This window comes from Ostrinia furnacalis, unplaced genomic scaffold, assembly GCF_004193835.3.
Source record: "Ostrinia furnacalis isolate ACB-3 unplaced genomic scaffold, ASM419383v2 OfSCF6622, whole genome shotgun sequence".
Taxonomy (NCBI): Eukaryota; Metazoa; Arthropoda; class Insecta; order Lepidoptera; family Crambidae; genus Ostrinia; species Ostrinia furnacalis.
This window is the reverse complement of record NW_021136861.1, coordinates 81,058-103,426: the sequence shown is the minus strand read 5'-3', so window position 1 is coordinate 103,426 and position 22,369 is coordinate 81,058.

The following is a 22,369-nucleotide window of genomic DNA, read 5'->3' as shown; positions in this document are numbered from 1 at the left end:
TAAAATTTCAGTGAGCATTTACTCACATCGCGAAAACAGCGATCACAGTAAGTAATAAAAATAAATCTATTGGAATACCTTTTTGTCACGATTGTAGTGAATTCTTTTTTAAATCGCCTTTAGGTATTTTTATTACATAGTTTGTTTTCACATGACTATAATATAGAATGATAATAAATTACAGTCATATGAAAACAAACTTTTCAATTAAATTATTCGAGAGAAACTTTAATTAAAACAATGCGCGGAATAAAACCTGCGTCAATACACTTCAAATCTGCTCCTTTGAATCAATGCTTTAATATTGTCAACTGAGAAATGAACGACGAAGTGAAATTGAAAACTCAACAATAAGAACAGTTGCGCATAATTTTGATTAAATTCAAGACACCTTAATTAGCGAATTTCAAATTCAGACAACACACACAAATGCTTCAAACACAATTGCTCTTCTGTAATTACTTTATATCTCAGCTTTTAATTACATCGACGAGTTTAATAGCCACGATGTAGTACCTTGCCCGTAAAGCTTTTATGATCGGCACTCCGTTAACCGTGGGCTATGGGCATTAAAACCATTTTGAAACACTAAGGCTGAGTTGCACCACCTAACTTTAACGGTAACTATGACGATAACCGGTGCTTTTTGTATGGTGTTTGACAGATTTTTGACGTTTGTCAAAGTTAAAGTGAGATGGTGCAACCCACCCTTAGATTCCTCACAAACTATTTGTAAACATATTAATGGGGGATTACTTTGTCGTGAATGAAATTAATTTAACAGATTTAGCCACTTACTTAAGTTACTGGGTTCGGGTGAAATCGCAAAAGATCAGTTTTCCTTATACGTGCCTGAAAATACGATTCGTACCTACCTAAATTCTGATCACGCCTCTTATTAAGGATTCAGCGTTATTTGAAATTTTGTCCCGAAATAAATCTATCGTACGTTCATTCGTGATCGGTAATTAAGTTAAATGGGGCCAATGATTTTTTTTCTAGATTGTTTTAAAAATTTATTATTTTCTACGAGCAGTGACAGTAACAAGAAGAGAAGGTTATATTTTTGCCATTTTAGTCATTTTAGTGACTTAAGTTATTGCCTAGTTTATTCCTTTTTAATTCTGTCCTACTTATTTTCTTGTGCAGGCTGTAGCAGCCTATAATTAAGGCAACATCCTGGAATCTCACTAACATGAATCACGAGACCACTTATTAAAGTTTGGTGTAGTTATGTGTTGACACATGTCCTTAAAATAAGTACAAATAAAATCTCCTTACCGTACGTTCGCGAGAGTGTGACGGCGGCTCTTGAGGTACCTGCCGTGGTACTTCTGGAGCTCGCCGATGCTGCCCTGCTCGGCCTGCATCCTGCCGTGCGCGGGCGCCGCCTCCTCGCCCGGCGCCGCTGCCGCGCCCGTGCCACGCTTGCGCGACGACTTCGACTTCCTAGCCGCCGCCGATATACATATCTTCACCGACGACGGACTCCCAAAACTATACTTCTTCCCCGAACTCCGCGACGACGTAAACACCGTATCAGTACTACTCTTCGTGCTCTTATAAGACGGCGTTATCGTCGCATCCGTCGCGTCCTCCAGTGGCCAATCCGAGTCGTCCTCCTCCTCTATCCCCGGCAGAGGGGACTGTTGACCGATCGGACGCGGCGAGCTTATTACTGGCTCCGGGGTGACTGTAAACAAGTGAGAACGCTCAGCAAATACCCCTTAGTCGAAGACATTTTCAATATCGGCCACATCGGCACACAAGTAAAGACATTTCTGAAGCTTTCTTTGAAATTTTCTTTCAGTATACAGAATACAGTGAATCAATGATAAGCACCGTCTGTAAAGTGTGTGATTTCAAGGCTTGACTACGTGTGTTATTGCTGTTTGTTTAACTGTAAGTATACTGCTACGAGTAATTTCTTCTAAAAGAACGATAATTTACAATCATCTAATGTTTTATGGCTGCAGAAAGCCGTTAAAGTCTTTAAGAATTATAAAGTATTTATATCGAGATTACGTATTCAGGGACCGTTGTGTTCAACCGGGATAACATTTTAACGACTAATTTCCACCTACCGGCTGAAATGTCGGCGTTGAATATAAATAAGATGTTTTTTACGAAGTCATCAATAAACTTCAGTTTTAATAAAAATCATGATTTTAAATGAAGTTCTTACAAAAAAGTAGCCTGTCATTAATGTATTCAAATTCAATATTGCCCATCAAAATGTCTCAAAGATATGGATCTGAATTTATTATGTAAATTCGTACTTTGGCTGAAAAATAAGGCGGGTAGCCAACAACAGGCTCCCTTAGGAAAGTAATATGAGACGCACTTGGGCGATGAATTGTTTTATCGGCGGTCTGGCGAATAACGTAAACAAAGAACAAACAACTTTCAATGAAAACATTGTGGAAGGTTTTTTGTAATGACGGCGCGGCTATGAAATGGCACCGGTCGGATCGCGAGCGACATTGTGTTCTAGCAGAGCGTTATGTGTGACGTATAATGGCTAGAAAGAGCTTTGTTTTGTACGAATTACCAGAATTAAAAGAAATGACAACAAGAAATACTAAGGGTAAAATAAGATTTCTCGTATTTTAGTTCTACAAGAGTGAGAATGACCAATAAGACAAGTTCTTTGTTATAATCAACTAAAATAATACGCATCCAATAGTACGTAATCATGTATAATATCTTAGCTTTGCGTACTAAAGTCATCAACGTAAATATAACATTTACCTTTGATATGTAGTCGTTAGGGCAGTGGTGAGAAATTGGCGGTCCATGGTCCTGACTTCAATATCAATCTAATTGGATAACTTGGATAATAAACTTCCCTTTGTCGGTATGTTATTGGTCGTCAAGGTGGAATGGCCACCATAAAACAAACGATATGTTCAAGTCATAGGCTGAATAGAGATATAGGCTGATAATATTAATTATTTGTTTCTACGAATGTACTTTGAAATAAACAGGAACGTTGCTTCTTCTGAGTTTATGATGATATCGACGTTAATACAATTTGTATCCACAGGTTTGATTTAAACAGGGAATGAACGAGAGATCATTTTTTTTTACTCGTAAATCATAAATGTTGATATGAAAAAAAAATAGAACGTCAGTAGTCATTATAATTATGATTTCATGAACTGGGTTTCGTTTGTAATCTGATTATGGCATATAACAACCCAGACGAGTAAAGTATATTCAATCGATTAATATGAAAATCGTGTATTCTAATTTTAAACGTGTAGTTTAATAATAAATTCACTAACTTACGCGTTGCTTGGCTCAAAAAGCTAAAAATAGTATGTCGTACGGTGTGTAACCAGCGAAGCGACGGTGTTGCAAAGCGCGGTGCGTCAGCCGGCTGAGAAACCGTCAACGAATTTACTGGAAATCGTTTGACTGCTCAATATTTTAAAAATAGTCTATGGATTTCTGTTACCAAAATAAAGATAGGAAAACTACATTAAATATATTGGTGACGGGGAGTTTTTACCTATGATAAGCTCTCATGCACGCTAGCTGGTATATTTGAAAAGCTTTTGCCAGTGATTTCGCCCGTGTGAATCTTGTCTGTCACAGAAAGAACGAAAATAATTTTCAAAATCGGTTTAGTAGTTTCAGAGTTGTAACAAACAAACTCAGACACATACTTTACCACCTCTTTATAATGATTTATAGATGTTAACGATATTTTCGTATTTTTAGTCAACAACATTTTCAACCAAATACTATTCCTTGCTGATTCATTAATAAATAGGGCTATTTACGTTGAAATTAACGCTTTTCATGTACTAAGTGTTAATGTGAAAACATGTAAATTACAGCTTAAAAATCTTCACGACACAACAAACACACACAAATAAAAGAACACCTCGTCACGAGGCGTGGTTCTGACAATCGCGGAGTCAATCGGCTGGGAAATAAACGGCCGCGACTCGCATTTGCCTGATACGTTTAATTCACTAAGGCCCAGTTTTTTGATTCATAGTTAAAATAACAAATTATTAAATTTTGCTACTAATGGGTAAATATTAACAAAATGTTAACTAATAGTTAAAAAATGTACTAAAAGTCAAGCTAAACATTTTTTGAAAAACATTTTCTTCTGATATTTAACCACTTGTCATTTGACATCTGTCAAATTTGACTATTGGTTAAAATAACTACGAATCAAAAAACCGGGCCTTAGGCTCAGTTTTTTGATTATTAGTTAAAATAACTAATTGTAAAATTTTGCTACTAATGGTTAAATATTAACAAAATGTTAACTAATAGTTAAAAAATGTACTAAAAGTCAAGCTAACCATAGCTCGAAAAACATTTTTTTCTGATATTTAACCACTTGTAATTTGCCATCTGTCAAATTTGTCCATTGTTTATTTTAACTACGAATCAAAAAACCGGGCCTAAGAAATACCTAATTGAGCTATAGTTCACGTTGATCTGGACGCTTTTCATGTCCAATAAGTTTTAATGTGAAAACGTGTAAATTAAAGCTAGAGGCGTGGTCCTGACAATTGCGGAGTCAGTCGGCTGGGAAATTAGAGGCCGCGGGCTCTATGTTCCTGATACGTTAATTATTCATCGACCACGCTCGATACTCGTAGTGTAATGAAAGGGATGGCACTCATTATTGCAACTCCATACTAGTTCGAAAAACTAAGCTCAGGAAGTAACTTCCAGTTCGTTTGTTGCCACGGAAATTAGTACATTTTTAATGTAGGTACTAACTCTAAAAATGAACTTGTTGATGTGTAAACATTTAAATTACAGCTTAAAAATCTTCACGAAACTACCTACTAGAGGCGTGGTCTGACAATCGCGGAGTCAATCGGCTGGGAAATTAGAGGCCGCGGGCTCTATGTGCCTGATACGTTAATTATTCATCGACCACGCTCGATACTCGTAGTGTAATGAGAGGGATGCCACTCATTATTGCAACCCCACACTAGTTCGAAAAACTAAGCTCAGGAAGTAACTTCCAGTTCGTTTGTTGCCACGGAAATTAGTACATTTTTAATGTAGGTAACTCTAAAAATGAACTTGTTGATGTGTAAACATTTAAATTACAGCTTAAAAATCTTCACGAAACTACCTACTAGAGGCGTGGTCTGACAATCGCGGAGTCAATCGGCTGGGAAATTAGAGGCCGCGGGCTCTGTGTGCCTGATACGTTAATTATTCATCGACCACGCTCGATACTCGTAGTGTAATGAGAGGGATGCCACTCATTATTGCAACCCCACTCTAGTTCAAGTACAGACAACAGCAAATCAGGCTACACAATTTTGTTGGAAAATAGCATCTATTACAACCACATATTAAGATGTTACGCGGTGTTTAGATGATGTGCTGTTGTCTGTAGGTACCTAGGCAGTGTATTTTCAGTTATTTTCAGTTCAACTGTTGCTGCGAGAACAAGCCCATTTTTAATTCAACTGGAAAAATTTACTCGTTATGGTAGTGGCATTGTACCAAAATAAAAAATGTAGAGCGACAACACTGTTTTTTATTGTATTGTAAATATTTTACCTTTAATATTTTTTTGTGTTCTAATATGGTAATAATTACCCTTTAAATATCAAGAGTTGCCAGAAGCAATTTGATAATTAATACACCAAGTAAAATTAACTCATGATAAATTTTATAGAAAAGAAATCGTTAATAAGACAAGACAAGAGTTTGCGATAACCTTTTACCCGCAAAAATGAATTAACTTGGTAATTAACGAAAGTACCCTTAATTTTGCTACGAACATAATTCTTTTGTACTCTGTCTTGAAAAGGTAGGTGTGCTCCTTTTTGTTGTTACTGTGAAAATAAAATAGAAAACCTTATTTTACAGAAAAGGTAATCTTGTAGCAGAGCCAAATCCAATGTTATGTTTTTTACATCTGGCTGTTCAGATTGTTTTTTACAGCCTACCTACATAAATTATTTTTTTAAATATATGTAAACATAAATAAAATCACATTAATATAAAGGCGAAAGTTTGTGAGTGGTGTATGTTTGTTACTTCTTCACGTCTAAACCGCTAGAGCGATTTTGATATTATTGTATGGAGTTAGCTGACACCCTGAATTAACATATAGGCTACGTTTTACCGCGGGTAACACCGCGGGGCACAGCTAGTTGTTTATAATAATTACCATCACAATCTTACTTAACACATCTACATAGCTACTATGATTAGGTCATAACATGACACGACTCTACATGTTTATGAATATCATAAGAATTAAGTAAAAAAATTTGTAAAATTCCGGCGAGGGTCGTCCTCACTTTTCAGGCACGTTCTTTATATTTAATTGCGTTATGCTCCCAACACTACTTTGTATGTTTATTACGTCGCGTTGTCACGTCTAAGCCGGCAACCTAATTTAAGTAATTGTAAAAAAAAACTGATCGAGGTGAAAAAAAAAGAATAAGAAGTATTATGAGTAAAGGTAAGCATCTCTACGGGATTGCTACCATGTACCTTTTTATTTACGAGGCTCCGATAATTTGGCATGTTGCAAGAGTCATGATTACGGAGTAACTGAAGATCTAACGAAACTACACTTTGTTCAATTTTTCGGTTTTTGCACATTCGATCAATATAGAGTAGGTAAATTTTTACGATAGCGCTTTATAACGTACTAGCTTTCCGCCCGTGGCTTCGCCCGCGTTGAATTTTGTCAGTCACAGAAAAACTTAATCGCGTGCGTCCCTGTTTCAAAAACTGAGATAAAAACTATCCTATGTCCCTCCACGGGACTCAAACTATCTCTATGCCAAATTTCATCAAAATCGGTTCAGTGGTTTAGGCGTGAAAGAGAGAGAGACAGACAGACAGGGTTACTTTCGCATTTATAATATTAGTATAGATAAGTTGAACTTTTTTCGAAATACAAACTTTTATGACAGACCTAAATCCACAAGGGCAGAAGCTATAGTCTAAAAGAAATGGACAAGTACGAGTACAATCAGAACATATTGAGGCCCCGAAGAAATGCGATACGGTCTATAAGACCGACATGCGAGTTCGTGGGTTAATATAAGATCACGATCCCCGTTATTAGGGCTCGTGCACGACATAACTTCGCGTTACACCACCTACTGCCAAATTAGTACGTATTACCGACGGCGCCATTTTACTTAGCTGTTATTATCAATACAAATTGCTTTTGCCGGAGACTCGTAGCTCGTAGTGTAAGTACGTACAATCAGTGTCAATATATTGTAGCAATTTTGTAAGTTTGACAGATTTTTGACGTTTGTAATAGCTAAAGTAAGACGATGCAACTCAGCCTTAGATTTGGCAAATTTCTTAGCGTGGACTAATATACATACATGTTATCCTTTTAATGCTTTCTGCTATCCTTATTAGAACCCAAGGACCATGAATGTGTTGATATTTTGCCATACACGCGTATTTTTTTTTTATTGATGTAATACACTGTAACATTTTATATTGAAACCCTATCTCCTAAACTAGTGTAAACTGTATTTCAGGAGCCAGTGCCTTCCCAATAGGTGAATCATCATTAAAACATCTCAAAGTACATAATTACTCTTTTTTTTTAATTTCTTATTATGGTTAAGTTAAATTAAATTTAGCAACCCAGTGTGTGTGTATGGTGTGGTGTGATGTGGTGTGGTGTGGAGTGTATGTAAGTGTATAGGTATAGATTACTATGTGTGTGTTGTTGTTGATATCTAGCGCAAGGGTATAATTCAGATTTCTTGAAATCTCTAAATATAGCTTCATTTCCAAGAAGGAATCTTTAAGTAAGTTGTCGCGAGGCTTATAAGCAATTCACTTAAAGAATTAGAACGAATTTTATTAGGTTTATAATTAATTATCTTAAAGTACCTACTATATTTTTAGTCGTATTATGTATTTTAATTATTCTTAGCTTTAAGCGTAGGCGAGATTTATTCACGGTAATTTTCTGCCCTAAGATAAAGGAAATACTACTAGGAAATATTCTTATCTTTCCCAATCGTTGAGGGTAGGTATATTTTATTATCGTATAGGAATCTTGCTAGGAAGTTAGTTACGCCTCTTTTATACCTCAGAGACCTCATCCAGGAATTAATGACGTCTTAATGATGACGTATTGTTATACCGCAGCTTAGTCTTAGCGTAGTTACATGGACAGTAATAAAGAGATTATTACATTACATTATGACCACGTTTTGGCGTAGTGGTTATGAACTTAGCTGCTAAGCCAGTTTCATTTATCTACACTAATATTATAAAAAGCAGAGATTTGATTATTGAATAGGCTCCAAAACTACGATTTAAAAATTATTTCACCGTTAGAGTCGTACATTATCCCTGATGAACGTAAGCGATACGAAGTTCTAGTAGAAGAAGTAGTGTTCAATAATGTATAGGTACGAGTATTTTATTTACAAAAAGGTATTTTTTATAGCTCGTGTAGCACAACTTAAAAGTAGTATTTTGTATCAAAAATTCACATAGTTATGTTGTCGGCTGTAAATTTTGCTCAAATAATCATAATCATAAATATTTAATAGCTAGCTTAGCTTAGCTTAGCTTAAAAAATAGCTCTGTATCAAAATGACCATGAAAATTTAATATTATTATACTGTTATATTCTATCCCTTTAGCTACTAAAAGTTTATATTACGAGTATTCCAGGATTTCCAGGTCTAGTTACTTTAATTTACGATTGAATACTGGTTGATTTATCATTTAGAGACAATCTTAAGGTATTAATATTATAATCAAATATTTGAACGGTCTCTTTACAAAGCACCGTTAACATTCCGTTAGTCGACTAAAATACTTTACTTGAATAAATTTTCTCATAGATGTCGGCCTACTTAATAAATTTAATTACCTACCCACAATCGACGCAAATAGAATTAAGAGTGGGGCCCAGTCACTCTATCAATTTCACTGGTCGGAACGTAATTTAATAGCACCCTAAAGATAAACGAAATAGAGTACCTTATAGAGAGTTCGTAGATGTGTCGCCAAGCCTTTAGCTTTATAAAAAATCTATTGAAGCAGTTATAGGTAACTGAATTTTAAGCTTTTTTTTTCTTACACAATATTGAAACTATATCCAAGAGGGGTCCGATTCTTTTATGGAGTATTGTATGAATCACGATAAGTGTCAGATAGCATCAATACCTTAAAAATAAGTAGGTAGGTAGGTACGTTGAATTCCTTAACTCCAAGATTTTAACATGTACCCTGGCCCAGAATATCGTGTATAATAGTGTAGGACTGTAGGAATTATGAATACTAATTAGCACCTAATACTTGTAATATTGCGTGACAACAACACTATCCCAAAAATGGGTTACACAAGTGTGACTGTATGTACAGTCAGCGTCAAATAGTGCGTGACCCCCAAAGTGACCCAGAAGTTGACAACACAAGTCTTTCAGCGACTTGGCCCACTTTTAGCTTGGTCCACGGGCCAAGTCACCGGTTTGAATTTTAAATATTTTTTCTTCCGGAAACTGGGCCCACTCTAAGGTTCTAGAGTAGATTTTTGTTGTACAAATCTAAAAGTGGGCTAAGTCGCTGCAAGACACACAACCTTATTCCAATTTGTAACAAAGACGTGTTGCGATCTTTTTGGCTACTTTGGGTGTCACGAACTATTTGCCGCTGACTGTACAAGCTTATCAAGGTCAAGGCAATAAATATAAAGCTGGCCGCAAATAAATTTGAAAATATCACAAAATGAGCATCAGCTCTGACCGGAAACATTCAGTGATTATTATGAGGCCCGCCCACGCCACGCCGACATTTTCATAAAATGTCGCTCATTCACGCGCTGCCCGGTCACGGGACGAGACGACAATGAGCATGTTATGAATACAAATAAACGTTTAATTTATCTTTATCTGTAGATATAGAAACGGACGAATAGATAAATTAGTTTAATGTGGTCTGAAGTAACATTTCTTTCAGCAATTGTCACTTCATTTGCTTTCAAATGTTCTGGTGTAATTTATTCAGAGAATGATATTTTGAATGTTTAATTTTAATTTCCTTTGTACCGTTAAAAGTGTTAGTTAGTGTGTTTAGTTAATTTTAAACTTTTACTTCCTAGTATTGTATTGTAGTATTGCTAGGTTTATAGGAACCAGGAAACCAGGAATGCCCATGAATATTGTAACTTTTATTATTTTTTGTTTTGTTTTTGTAGGATGCAACTGTTTGCTAATTTAATAGACTGACCGCATCTAGCATTGCAGACAAACCTCAGTGATTAATGCTAATGCAATAAATTGTATTAATGTTTAAGAACTTCCTTTATAAATTTGTAAAATGATAAAAGGTAAATGAAAAAAAATATTTGATACGTAGAGCGGTATTATCGCTTGTTGGAGTACAATGAATTACATCGTCCCTGAAAAGCTCCTGTTTACATATTGTTCTGTAACTGTTCGCTTTGTGTGGTGTATAATATCGGAACAAACAATCAGTGCGATTCACAATATTTTGTGCTCTTAATATTCCGTTGTCACTGAATTGGTTGGTATCGATTGGGCAAAGTTACTGTTTGATGAAAAATGCATAAAGTTCGAACTGCTAAACTAATGGATTACTATCCTCCTATCTAAAATAGTTACATTTTAATAATGTATTTATTCCCTTTACTTTTTTGAGAGATATCTGAATAATTCTAAAACAAATTAAAGTCCATAACTTAATAAAAATTTTAATGATAACTTATTTACCTACATTTCACTTCTTAATACCCTGGGACTACTACGCAAAGACTCAGTAATTAGATATTTCGCCTAATTAAAGTTTGAATTTAATTACTAACTCTAACAAGGGACTTAATTGATATCAAGTCTTCTATGCCAAGTTGAATTATAATTACCTATTGTCGACTCCGTCTTCGAAGTAATTTATGTGAGTCTATTGTACCTGGTGTTCATGTGAATTTGTAAGGGCTTATAACCTACTTATATTTAATTAGTTTTAGGGAATCGTCCGTAAAAGTGTATACCATGTGTCGTCTATAAAGTCTGAACATTTTTCGGACCCGTTCCTATAATATTGCCATAGGGCATCTAAGCCTAGGCGCAGACCATCGACTTTTAGTTGGTCTATAGTTGGGTCGGACTGTTAATCAGTATGGAGATGTATGAAAGTGCCCACATTACACCGATTTGGTACCGGCCGATTCTTCATATAAATTAGAATCGGGCCCAACTATCGGCCAACTCAAAATCGGTGGTCTGCGCCTAGGATAATATTCCGAGATACCACAAATGATGTGACGTTACCTTTCTTTATTACGTGAGCTGTGAATTGCTGAACAAGCCTGTCACAATTTATTTTATTTACGAAAACCATTTTTTGCTCATATTGTAATTGAAATGTCAGTACCTATAGAGTGCTTTTAAAGCTCAAATACATAGAGCATACTTCTAAAATGCATGACGCTGAGTGATTTTTTGGGGCGAATGCAAACGAATTCCGTGTCAACTCAATCGTGACGATGAAAAAATTCGATGATAAATTTTCCGCGTTCCCAATAAATAAAGTGTGAGTGAAATTTACCGGGTGCAAAATTGAGTCTAAAGTTGATTGGTGGAATAGAGAACGTAGCTGTCAGGATCGATGGGCGCTGTTTGTGCGCCAATGTAGATTGTAGGGGGATGTTCGTGGGAACTAGTGACATGGCCTTTGTTTAGTTGCATGCAATTGATTAGTACAGCAGTAACACGGATCACTGTACCTTTACTATCCGCCTGGCCGAACGTAATTTGCGTAACGGAGTCTATACTTAGCTACGTTATGGGTTTTAATATTGTTTTCACCTTTAAATAAGTTTGCATCCAACATGTGTCGTTTTTGTAAGTTTTCTTGTGAACGCTACAATGTAACCTTGTTGGTGAATAAATAATCTCGCTGAGATCAATGTTGTACGATGAGCTCGAACATTATGAACTTTTAAATTAGGTACACTCAGAAGTATAACATGTGTTATCTGGTGTACCTATATTATTACATTATTAATATTTAGATGTACATAATAGATGTTTTTGAGACCTACTTAGTTGTGTTTTAGTTGGAATTTAAATGTATAAAAAGTTATAACTTTACCGTTAAAATTTCACTTATTTGAGACGGGCAAATAAAATTTCAGCAACGGAAGCTGCTGTGAAACACTGGCAACGTAACCTGCAGTAAATAAAACTCGTTGATTTTTTTGGAATCCAGATAAAATTTCCAGCGCCTGTAATATTGACGTGCTTTAAAGCAAGGCATGTGTGTAAAGTAGACAGGTGCTAACATTACCAACTAACTTAATTTAAGGTAAGATAAAATATTTCATGCCTTTGAGAGAAAGGTCAAGCATAACTTAATTGCTATAAATGTTAACTTTAAATCAGAAAATATGATTTTGTAGTCTAATATAAAAAAGAAAGTCGTGTTAGTTACTCCACTTATAACTCAAGAACGGCTGAACCGATTTAGCTGAAAATTGTCAGGGAGGTAGTTTAGAGCCAGGAGAAGGACATAGGATACTTTTTATCCCGTTCGAAATTTAAAAAAAAGTCTGCTTATTTAGTGCCATTAAGGCGGAACAAAGTTTGCCGGGTCAGCTAGTTATTGTATAACTAAGACATACCATACCATTATCATCAACGGCAAAAATTCGGGGTCCACATATTAGCATAGGTAGATACCTNGCTCCAAGACGGTTGATGGTTCATGTCGCTGCGTATCTTGTCTTCCAAATAAAACCACCACTGTTGTTAAACTGAACTCGATTTATCGCTTTAGCTCTCAAGGTATAAGTAGAACGGAAAAAATACTCTGATTGCGCGATCTAAGTGCGCACAGTGCCATCTAGTTTACCACTATAGAACTAAATACTTGTAGATTGCTTATTTTATAACACAGACAGTTATTATTATTTTAATCTCTTTATGTATGATATTTATCTATTTAATTTTATTTATTTATTTATTTTTGATGGGCTTTATTTAATGTTAAGTAATTGAGACTTTACACAGTTTTAGCTTATTGCAACTTTCATATTAAACATCCTGCCCACCAAAAGGACAACGTTCTTTTCTTACACAAAGTTAGGTCTATCTTACTTATTAGTACAACGAAACAGAATAAAACTTATATTAAACACGTTAAATAAAGTTTGTAAAGAAAACTGCCCACCATAACAGTACAGGTTTTCAATTAGTTTGCNTTAATTTTATTTATTTATTTATTTTTGATGGGCTTTATTTATTTTTAAGTAATTGAGACTTTACACAGTTTTAGCTTATTGCAACTTTCATATTAAACATAGGCTGAGTTGCACCACCTAACTTTCACCGTAACTATTACGACAACCGGTACAAAAAGTATGGAGTTTGAAAGATTTTTGACGTTTGTCAAAGTTAAAGTAAGACCCAGCCTTAGAATTATGCAAGAGTAACTATCTGTCCGTTAAAGTTTTGTTGCCCAAGCTCCTGAATAATTTAAAAATCTGACACCGAAACCGATACAGCTTTGAAAAAACGACTGACAATGTTTGATAATTCTTCTCAGCAATGCAATGACCATTATCGTTACTAGCGTATAGTCACAAAAGTTCATTGTCATCATCATCTTCATCATCATTAGGCCGTCTAATCTCTACTGTTGTAGGAACAGGAAGGACCCTCTTTCATTTGCCAGTCGTAGATTGAAGATTTATTTAGCCCGTGGGGATTCCAAGTTGGCCAGACATGACTAGATTAATAAAACTATTAAGTGGTATAGAAGTTATATTGGTGACTTTAAAAGCTAATTTACTGGGAATAAATGAATTTTAGTTTATTCCAACGCAAAATCCACTAATCCGAGTCAAGGCTTCACTCATAAAACAAAAAGTCCCTTTAAAAGCTATGTAAATGAGAAAAAAGTTACTGTCCCCGAAATTGCTTCCGAAGGCCCGAAATATTTCGGTAACTAAACGAAAGTTGGACTTTTCATCTTTAATCCTTTCTACCGAAAGAAAATTTATTTCTTAAAGTTAAGAGAGCAGTTATAGCAAATTTACTCGCAAATACAGTCGCGATAACTTTGAATACAAATTTTGGATCAGGAGCGAATAGATTGGTGTTAAGAACCTTGTAGTCTTGTAATAAATATTTCCTTCTTTCTTTCTTGCGCCTGTTTTAAATAATTCTGAGTATACGCTCAGTCACTATGAGTTTTTTTAAGTCGTAGCAGATTATTGAAGTAGGTATGAGTAAAAAAAAATGTAACTGACTTTTCATTTTTGTGTTTTTGGAATAACTCAATTAATAAATCATTTCATTACATTTAGGTCATTTTGCAAATTAATAAACCCTATTTTACAGGAGACACATAAAAGGTAGATATTCGGAAATGTCACTTAAATCACGTTTCAATATCAAACTTAGATTCAAATGGATAGTTGATTGGTCAAATTCCAATATTTCGACTAATAATATAGCGTCGGCGTCGTCGAACAACGTCGTATGATCGCAACCGTCAAAATCTGTTTTTTTGCATTAAACTACTCTAAGATAGCCCCTTTATAAACTAATTTTTTAATTTTTCAAAATTCGTAATAATTTCGAAGATACAGAATCGAACAACGACGGATGTGATTATTCTAACGCAGTACAGAGACGTGTTTGTGCAAGCGTCATTGTTGGAATAGCTTATACATTTGTATTCGTATTGATATTCAATGTATCTAGAATTTCGTCTTTATATCTATAAGTTTGGACACTTTATCGTTTTGATGACTGAAAGTCACAAACATCTCTTTACTAGGGAAGTCAGAGAAAAAAAAACTGTGACGTACGTACACACCCGTCGTTGTACTAGGAAGTTCGAAAATAAAAGAAACAGTGTCCTTTTGTTTTTATTTTATGGTATTTTTAGGTAGATTGATGAGTATAAACATTAAGAATGTTTGGTACAAAATAATTGTTTTTGGTGGCGGATGTACTGAACTTACATTGTTCTAAGGAGTTTTGTTTGACGTTTGATCAGAACCATCGTTGTACTTCGGTAAAGTTTGGTAATTTTGACGTCGGATATACACAACCGACTTTGTACTAGGGACGGGTATTCCAATTGCGTCTTTGTTCTATTTTTAAATTGCTTAAAAAATAAAATAAAAAATTGAGACTACAATAATTTGATTTTAATGCGTTTCATTTTGACGATTTGTTACTCAAAATAAACATTGTGTTAAATATAAAGTTTTTTTGAGTATACAGGATGACATCTTGTAATGAGTGAACATCCTTGTAAAGGATTATAGTGCATGTCATTTGCAATCAAATTAGATAAGTATTTGCCTACTCAAAACACAATGTAATTTTTCCATACAAAAAATCAAAATAATAATAATTAATTATCCCGTAGCTGATTTTAAATTTTCCTGCTTTTAAGCTAAGGTAGAAAAAGCCCAAACTATAAATAATAAAAATAATAAAAGACTTTATTAAACACACAGTAAAACATAAAAGTAATAAAATAAAAGAAAAAAGTGTGATAAAGGGGCGCCCGCTCAATTTTAATCGGAACACCATGTTAGGATGTCCCTATTAAAACTGAGAAATGCTTGACTTTTGCCTAGGCATATACCTACATAAATAAATTTTATTTTATTTTATTATTATTATTGGTTACAATAACCTGTTATCCCTTACAAGGATGTTCACTTATTACACGTCACCCTGTAAGTATAGGTATGCTTAGAAAGCTTTTCGTCTAAGTTAAATTTTATACTTATTTATTTTATTCATTTCTAAGTAGCACTTACACCGTCAAATCAATGCCCCCTTTACCCTTTCAAGCAGATCCCAACATTATTAAAAAAATGCAAGATCATATAGGTGATAGTTTTTGCATCCAGTGCCTTCCTGCTACCTTTATGAGATCATCGTTCCGCCTTGGTTTGTGGGTGGATGTCGCACGCTTCGTTTTTCGGTACGCAGCCTACTCCAGAACCTTGGTGCCCCATTGGTCGTAAGTTTTGTGTACTATATGTCCTGCCTATTGTCACTCAGCATGCTAATCTGTCGGGATATGTCATCGACTTTAGTTTGTTTACGGGCCTCCCTTATTTATGATTTGATCTCGTAAAGAAACACTGACATAACCCTTGCTATAGCACGCCGTGCAACTTTGAGCTTCTTTGAGAGCCAACGTTTTGGACCTATAATAGGGTAACACACACTGATGGTAGACTCTCGTCTTTAGGCACTTTAGGATTTTGGACGAAAAGATGTCTAGTTTTCCGGATACCCAGATTGCCCAGTCGAGGTAGATTCCTCGATTGACCTCTTTCTCGAAGTTGGACCTACCTAGCTAAATCTTTTGTCCAAGGTAGACATCCTACTTGTCAACAATCTCAAAAATTGAGATCCCAACCGAAGTTGGGTAGGGTGCAACATGGACATTCGACATAAGCTCATTTTTTCCATGTTCATCCAAAGGCCCCGTTGGGATACTCGATTAAGGTCTTTAATATTGTGTCGAGGTCTTCCAAAGATTCTGCCATGACCATAATATTATCGTCGGCATATCTAAGATGAGTGTTGTACTCGTCTTTAATATTTATGCCGAATCCTTTCATTCCAGGAGTTGGACAGGTAAACAGTTTTGGAAATAGGTATAAAATCTCCCAGCCTTACGCCTCGCTGTAGTGGAATCACGCTCATGCTCTGCTTCTGTATTCGGGCCAGATTTGTGCGTTCATGTAGAAGTACTTCAGTACCTCGATGTAACGAGAGTCGATACGGCCGCGGTGCAGGGAGAGATTGCAGCACTGCCCAAATCTCGATCAAATAGAAGGCCTTCACCATAACAATACAGGTTTTCAATTAGTCTGTACAAAGGGCTTAACACTGGAATATTATTAAGTAAATTGTCTTATCTAATACTTCTAACTTTTACAGCAAAAGGATAATCTATGTAGCTTTTAGTAAAATACACAATTTATTACAAGGTCGCTTGAATACACCATTTTTAGTTTTTACTGTGACAACTCTAGTTATATTATCTTTTCCTGGATGTTTATCAATAATCCTTCCTAACAACCACTTTGCTGGAGGAACATTGTGATCTAAAACTACAACTATATCATCTAATTCGGGCTCATCCCTTTTAGTGAACCATTTATACCTATTATTCAGAGTCACTAAATATTCATTAGACCATTTTCGCCAGAAGTCATTAACTATTTTTTGAGTTAACTTCCATCTTTGGAGGCCAGACAATGTTGATTTGGAATAGTCTACATCTGGAATAGTTACCAGTGGCTCCCCTACTAAAAAATGTCCTGGTGTCAAGGGCATTGGGTCATCTGGATTGTCACTCAAAGCAGATATCGGACGAGAGTTGAGGCACGCTTCCACTTGAGTCAAGACCGTTGATAGCTCTTCGAAGGTTAGCGTTGCATCTCCAATGACTCTTTTCAGGTGTTTCTTTGTGGATCGAACACCGGCTTCCCATACACCTCCAAAATTGGGCGCGTGAGGTGGTATGAAGTGCCACGTCGTGCCTTCCTCGGTGAGTAAGTGGGCAATTTCGTTCGGTAGCTGAGATTTAGCTTCGTTAAACATCTCTTGGAGTTCTTTATCAGCTCCAACGAAATTCGTACCATTGTCGCTGTACNTTAATTTTATTTATTTATTTATTTTTGATGGGCTTTATTTAATTTTAAGTAATTGAGACTTTACACAGTTTTAGCTTATTGCAACTTTCATATTAAACAATACCATTTTTCTTACAGCTTTTCTTCTCAATTCTTAATTTTTCCACAAGTCGTGATACATTAAACCAACGCTGAAAACGTACCGTAGTATAAAAAGTGTACGCACTCCAATCTATCATAGTTATCAACCCGGTCCCCAATTAACTCAATTTGGTCGTATCCATCAAAATTTCATCTAAGGTATTTCACGTCCTTGCGAACAATGTCACGTGGGTGTATGAGCAGGTATAAACGTAATTACTATGACTGATAGCAGATATTCCCTGAGGTAATAAAGCAATTAATATAAATTAAACCTCTGGCTATCTGAGCTATTTTGTAACTGGTCTTTGTGAGATTTTAGGAAACTTGACTAGGTAATGTTTTTGAAGTATGAAAATCACTGACTGTTTGATTCATGGGCTAATCTGATTATAATCTAATACCTTGAAATAAGATAGTTTCGGGGCACTTATTACCCTGAAAAACTATGGTCATGTTTTCAGCATATAAAATAGAAACTACTCAGCCAAATTAAATTAAAATGTTATAGGACCAAATGGCAACTATTCCGCATCAATCAAAAACGAATTCCGTAGGTAAATCGGCTCAAAAATCTTTGCGTAATCGGTGTACATATGTACATAGAAAAAGAAACATAGCAACTATGAATTGAGAATCTCCTCCTTTTGTGGAAGTCGATTAAAAATAAATGGAGGAAGATATAATATGATTAAGACACAATAAACTTACATTATTTTGATCGTCCAATGTTAGTATTACCTATCCTGTGATTCGGAAAGTACGAATACGTTACGGGTAGGTAGGTACCTACCCGTAACGTACTCGTACTTTCCGATTACTCCGATTATTCCGAGTACTGAATTTAAAACCTAGGTAGGTTTTAAATTCAGTACGATAGCTCAGGCAATTCACTCGATAATAAAAATAGATGAGCGTAGTTTATTTGAGCTATCAGGATACTGTTTATGTGAAAACCAGAGCAGAATAGTAAATCACAGTGAAAGCAACGGTTGTCCGGCATTTTCAGAGCTGAATTAAGTGTGGCAAAACATATCGGAAGCAATAAACATTGAAATGGATCAGTCAAACAATAAAAGCGTCCATTGATCTTTAAGTTTAAATGAGAATTATCGTTTAAGCGAAATAATTTCGCAGATATTTCAACATTACAAATACAAATACAAATAAACATTGCAGTATAATATCTGTATGGTTAGCTTTTGAATTAGATTGAATTGTTTCTATATTATTAGTTCGGTATGTCAGTGTTGAGTTTTCTCTGCTATTGAACTTCTATATCTCTAAATCAAGGAGACTGTTTTGGTAGAGTATATTTATGAATGGATTTGTGGAAATATTTATCCTTATTTTCCAAACCATCCATTTTCAAGCTCATTGATACATAACAACTTTGTCTTCTTCTCGTTATGAAAAATAATATACAATACTATGCACTTTAACGTAATTTATATGGAAATAAATAGAACAATTAATAGTATCGTAAGAACAAGACTGTGCAGCGCTACTGCGATTTTCAATCTGTTCAAAATACTGTAATTTCACTTTATTAAACAACATCATAATCCCAAGTGGTATTTTCGCCTCTGAATAAAATACAAGCAGATTTTGTCGGATAGGTAGGTACAGTTAAAGCGGAGCACTCACTGTTGACATTCCCGTATAAATGAAGGTTAAAAGTCCGAACAGACAGAGGTTTTCAGTTTGATTGAATCCCCTTTTATTCCCGCTTGCCTATCTCTTCAAAATCGGGATGGCCGATTCTGGGACAGTACAAGCTCATCCCAGTTATTTATTTACCCTTTTAACAAAATTCTGTTTCGGATCTATTCGATTCGGTCTATATTGTATTTGTTTTTTAAAATACTACGTGGATACTGCTGTGTTGGGTAAGTAGTATTGTTTTAATTAATATACCTGCTAAGAAGTAATTTAAGCAAAAACAGCTGAATGATGAAAAGTACTTGAGTGGCGACCACGGGCTGAAAGACGTAGCGTGGGCAGGCCTCTTACTAGGTGGACCGAAGATCTGGTAAAGGTCGCGGGAAGAACCTGGATGCGAGCAGCGCAGGACCGTTCATTGTGGAAAACCTTGGGGGAGGCCTTTGTCCAGCAGTGGACGTCATTTGGCTGAAACGAAACGAACGAACGAGCTGAATGATAAATGTAGAGAAATAAAAATAACTTACAATAAGTGCCCCTCATACTGTACTTTTACCTCATAAAACTGCTTGTGACACACAGACACGTAGTGACCTAATACATAAGTTCCAGTTCTTTTCAAAACGTGTACGGAACTCAAAATATTTTTTATAAGGTTAGCTATGTATTATTTTTTGTGAAAATCTGCCGTGAGTACCACACCTAACTCTCTTATGTTACGGTGAACAATAGGCCGCGGTATCAGCGGGAAGCGGCGTTCAACACGCCTCATTATCTGTGTTGCAAAATTAAACACGAGCCATATTTCCACATAATATTCTGAATTATCCCTAAAATCATCACACTATTTTAATTGTTATCGCAAAAACTAAATGGATTTCTGGCTGCATAATTAAAACACACAATTCGAGTAATTGAATTTTTAACCATAGATAGACAAAGAAAAATGTATGAATAGCTATACCCACCTAAATGATTTTTTCATCGCAATTGTGCTCTCAAAAAATGAAGACTGTGTGTTTATCACCGTAATTGAACTTGGTTTCCATATCACAACACTGAGCCGTCAGATTCAATCAAAAAGATGACTACGTAACTGTTAAAATCCGTAATCCCTACCCTATTATAAAGTAACTAGGGTAAGTTCCTTTCAACAATACAATAACCAACAAAGTCAAAATTGAAACCGGTTAGACAATGGGCCGTATCGGCCTCCCGATCGATCCGGGCGCCAGGCGAATCTCCACCATTTGCCGCCCGGGACGACCGGACCGGGTGCGTTTCTGGATATTTTGTTTTTCACGTGATTAACTAATAACCTATGTATTCAGGTACGTTGAACAAGCTGGCACAAACTTAAACAATGAAAACCTTTTTTCTCGGAGAAAGAAGAACATTTTTAATCAACTTCCATTCCTTTTGTGACCGTTTGACCTCTATCTCAACAGGTGGCGATAAAGTTAAAACGAAGTACGCTTACTTAGTAAATAAAAAATACTTACCTACGTATTTACTCGCTATTAACCGGGTGGTAAAGTCTGAGAAGGTAATTACTGGAAGACAATTCTACACCTTTGCATTTCGTATATGTTAATTATTCACTCTATTTATAAAATTAATTTAAAAAGACGAAACATTCCTCAACCCACTTTCATCCCACTAACATTTCCACCCGAAAACTGTCAATATTGTTTATTACTTACTTTGGGGCTAGCTGGCGCTGTGTTAAATAGTCCAAAGATTTATTCATTAATTGTTATTAATTAATTGCAAATATTTTGAGGATTTTTTTTACGAGACAGGCAAATGGGAGGCAGAGGAATTCATTTCATTGATTAACCTACATCATACTATCATTGTTTCAAACAGCACCTAGTATGGATTTGCATAAACTACGTTTCAAATTGCATTTTCCACAGTTTTTCCAATTTCAAGGCTAAAAATCTCGGTCCAAATTCACTATTAAAATTCCTACCCCATATCTTTTTAACCCTGAATACTTGAACACATTCTAAACGTCTCTAGTAGCTATGACGTAGGAAAACACTGAAGAATATGTTAATGAATAAACTAAGACCGCAAAGCATCTGTGAAATGCACAATGCATTACCCTTATTTGCCTTATGAACTTCACTCACGTAAGTTAAAACAGAAGTGACGTCATTTTAATTCCGTTCTTTAGCTGCAAAGTTGAATGTAACTTGTGCAAAACAGCATTCAACTCAGTAGAAGACGATCGATACATGCAAGTTAGGTTTAAGTAGGACTGCTGTTTCTTTAAGTTCTTTTACGTTTTTAAATGAAGTTAAAATACTGGCCATTAAGAATTTAATTTTATGTTTTCTTTTTTTTAATCCTACATATTCATAAACACAAAGTTGCAACTATTTGGAGGTCTGTTTCGGCGTGTTCAAGTTTTGGAATAGTTGGGTACAATAGACGTGTCCTGCCCCTATGACCAAGTTTAAACTGGCCCGGCGAACTTTCAATAACTTATAATGTTTGGCGTTCGTAGCATATTTAATATCTAAATATCATGTAAAACAAAGACTTTGTTAAACAAAGACATTAAAAGACGTTTATTAAAATGGGTCAAAACAAAAGATGCGTTTACTCTCGAATTATTGAAAAAAGTTTTCACATCTTCTTATTGACAACGTAGTGCAAAACACACAAGGACGTATATCGCGTGATAAAAGCAAACTTCAATTGCATGTTGATTCAGTACGTGTAAAACGCGTGACGTATTCACTCGTAACTGTATCATAAAGCTAACAGCTGACTTTGACTTTGCCACGATCGATCCGGTACGTAGGGCAGTTGGGGTATGTTATTTTGTAGGGCGGGTTCCCATGGCCGCCCTTGCGGGCTGCCGCGTAAACATCGCTTTACAGGTGGTTATTTACATTGTTCCCTTTGGCCTTT